Source organism: Zingiber officinale, chromosome 5B (genome assembly GCF_018446385.1).
Source record: "Zingiber officinale cultivar Zhangliang chromosome 5B, Zo_v1.1, whole genome shotgun sequence".
NCBI classification, from domain to species: domain Eukaryota; kingdom Viridiplantae; phylum Streptophyta; class Magnoliopsida; order Zingiberales; family Zingiberaceae; genus Zingiber; species Zingiber officinale.
Window position 1 is genome coordinate 18087161 of NC_055995.1, and position 3900 is coordinate 18091060.

Genomic DNA, 3900 nt, shown 5'->3' on the forward strand with positions numbered 1-3900 from the left:
CTACCAATGCAACATGAGTGCACCTTCCAATTGGTTCAATAATGAGTGTAGTCAAAAGAAAGTTAGAACCAGAGAGCTATTGGATTGTAGAACTCAATTAGTTTCAGCTCATCAACTCCAATTCAGAAGCTTCTAATGCTTTTATGAATTTGAATGTTTAAACCTATTGTAGAAATAGGAAATCTACAGAACATGGAAGTGAAGAAACAAGGAAGCTATAAACTATTGTGTATCAAATGGTGTTCTTGCCTTCCAAGACCTTTAAAAACTCTAGATAGAAGAAATGCAGAATGACATTACTGCTATGTTGAATTCTATAGAAATGGAGATTGCTACTGTGCAGTTATGGGAAGCTAATGATGACCACTGACCCTATGCAATATTAAGTATTGCTGTAATGCTAATGAAGAACTAAATTGTTGAAATCTGCAGTAACTGACTTCTGTGCAATAATTTTTTGAAGTTGCTGAATTCTGGACAGGTTATTGTGTAGTAATGGAAGCTGTAGAATTTTAGAAGCTATATAATTCTGCACATTAATGTTAAATGCTAATGATAGAATGCTAATGGCAAGGATTTCAGAAACTAAACATTGCCCTTAAGCAGCCACTGCAGAAGTCAAAATTTGCAGAGATGAATTTGTACACTAAAGAAATATCGAAATGAGATTTGTAGAGATGGATTGAAGGGACTACTGAATCCGAAAATTGGGCATTGACATTGTCCAGTAATATTAGAAGTACTACTTGTATGAACTATTGGATCGATCGCACATGAGAGGAGGGGATGAATCATGTGATTTTTTAAAACTCGTCTTTTCGGTTTTGAAATCAAAGTAAAGTACGCAGCGAAAAGTTAAAGACAAAAAACCAACACTAGAAGACAAGAGCGGTTTACTTGGTTCGGAGCCTTTGACGACTCTTACACCAAGACTCAGATCCCGCAGACCTATCGATGGATAATCCACTAAATGCCTCTTCCGATACCTCCGGAAGAGGAAATCGAGTACAAAGAAAGTTAGAACAAGTGCAATACACTGCACTTATCCTTTTGTAGTAATCAAGTATACAGGTAAAAAGTTACCGACACTTTAGAAAGAGAAGTAGGGCAACTCGTGTGTTGATGCCAGACTACCAGCCACAATCAGAAGTTCTTGAAATAGTTGTCGGGCGCAGCAATTTCACAGCAGAGTCGTAGCAGAAGCCTGGAGCAGTCGGAAGTTCAGTCGGATGTGTAGTAGCTCGCATAGGTGTTGTATTCCAATGCCTTCTCGAGACAGCCTTATAAAAGGCATGGAAGGCGCCTTCCATAGCCATGGAAGGCACCTCCAATAAGGCAAGTTCAATCCCAAATAGCTCGACACTTATTCACAACTTCGGCCAAAATTTATCCTGCGGAAGGCGCCTTCCTTAGCCATGGAAGGCACCTTCTATGAACAGTACGAAGGTGCCTTCAATCAAGCTTGAAGGTGCCTTCGGACACTGTTCATCCAAAGGCAAAATGTGCTCCTTTGTCCTGCAAATTGACATTAGCCCAATAAACAAAATAATCACATGTAAGACAAATGTTAGTACAATAATAATGAGTAGTATTAATTAGTTCATGTCCTCTCATGATCAGGAACTAGTCAAGGTCACAGCTTAGGGATCCCAAATGGACCTAAACTGGACTGATTCCTACTGTCCCTTCAACCGAGATGCGTCCTCACTTGGTCAGTCTCCTCCAGTGACTTACCTTAACTTACTAATTTGTCAGACATCTGGTCAGCCCGTCGACCTGTCTGGACTTCACACCAGTTGTCTAGTCGGCCCGTTAACCTAGCTGGACTTCTTGCCAGATATCCAGTTAGCCCGTCGACCTATCTGGACTTCGTACCAGCTATTCGGTCGACCCGTTAACCTAGCTGAACTTTGTACTAGCTATCTAGTCAGCCCATTGACCTATCTGGACTTCGTACTAGCTATTCGCTCGGCCTGTTGACCTAGTTGGACTTCGTACCAACTATTCGATCAGCCCGTTGACCTAGCTGGATTTCCTGCACACTTAATTAGGTGGTTAGATCATAACAAAACCTAACTTAACTTACTCGTCATTCATCAAAGCTTGAGTTTGACCGTTAGTGCAAATTGTACCAGCAATCTCCCCCTTTTCGATGCAATGACAACCTAGGTTAAGTTAGGGGAAAAATTTGCACAAATAGACAAATATGGTTTGAGTTATTCAGATTTCAATTTGGTTCAGAGTTTGCTAACTTCATCAACTTAACCCCCTTAACCCTCCCCCTTTGGCATTTATAAAAAAAACATAGATATTTTAAAAAAAAATATGCTAAGGAGAGTAAGTAGAGAAAAAAACTTTACAATAAAATAATATTCAGGATCACTTGAGGGAGGAAAAAAATTATATAACCATAAAAACTTTTCAAAATGAAAAAAATATTTTATAGCATATGTTAAAATATGTTCTAGGAAAGTTTTGAAATCACTTAGCATTTCAAAATGATAACGAAAACAACTTATAAGAAAATCTTAAAGAAAAAAATAATTTTGAAAAGAGCCTTTTCAAAAACGTTTTCAAAGTATTTTTAAGACATCTTGTAAAGCAGATTTCAAAAATTTTAAAAAAATTAAAGACATCTTTCAAAACAAATTTGAAAATACTATATATTAGCATTTTCACAAGGTTAGAAAGTTGAAAATACTTTGAAATCTACTAACTTTAGAACCTTTAAGGTTTTCCAAAAAAAATTGAAAATGCTAAGTCTAAAAAAACTTTAAAAGATTTAAAGTTAAAGTTCTCCAAAACAAAAGTTAAAATACTAAGTGTTGTAACATTAAAACAGTTTTCAAAATAATTTTTCAAAACATGTGATAAAAATTGGTTTTGAAAAAATAAAAGGAACGTTTTCAAAATTTATTGACTTATTAATCCTCCCCTTGAACCTAAGCTTATTTCAAAATAATCCAGTCAACTATAAATTATCCTTAACTATCTAACCGTTAGTTACTAACTAACTATCAGAAGACAACAGTGTTCACTTGGTTAGTCAGGTTAGGTCTTTGTATCCAGTTAGTCTTTGACTAATCTGGATTACTTAACCTGATTGTTATAGATTTGATATTTGACGCCCATACTTATGTTAATGCACTGATATAAGCATCTTAAATCCAAGCAATATGTCTATGCATCTTACCCCTTGCTAAGTTTGGCAATACACAAATAAGAAATAAGGTAACCCTAATGTGTTGGTGAGATGCTTAAGTCCTAGATCTATAGGAACATGTTTCTATGAATTTGATCTAGACTAAGGCTAAAACTGATTTTGAAAATTCTAAAAATAAGGGAATTTTGATAAAACTGTATAAAGAATTTTACCTTATAATTTGAAAAAAAATTTAAATAATTTTTGAAAATAATGGTCCTAGTCTATTATACGCATTCCTAATTGTCGACGTAAGTTGCTAAATTCACTTTCAGAGAGAAGTTTGGTGAATATGTCAGCTAAGTTTGACTTGGACTCAATGTACTTGAGTTCAATGTCACCTTTAGTGACATGATCCCTGATAAATGGTGTATAATTTTGATGTGTTTGGTTCTTGAATGATACACAGGATTTTTTGTTAAGTTAATTGAACTAACATTGTCAATTAGTACTTTTGTATTTGTAAAGTTTAAATTAAAATCTTTTAGAGTGTGCATCATCCATAATAATTGTGCAACACATTCTCCTATTACTATATATTCTGCCTCAGTAGTGGATAAAGTAATACAATGTTGCTTTCTACTAAACCAACTAACAAGTGATGGTCCAAGTAGCTAATACCCACCACTTGTACTCTTACAGTCTAGTTTACAGCCAGCATATTTTGAGTCAAAGTAACCTATGAGTTCAAAGTTATG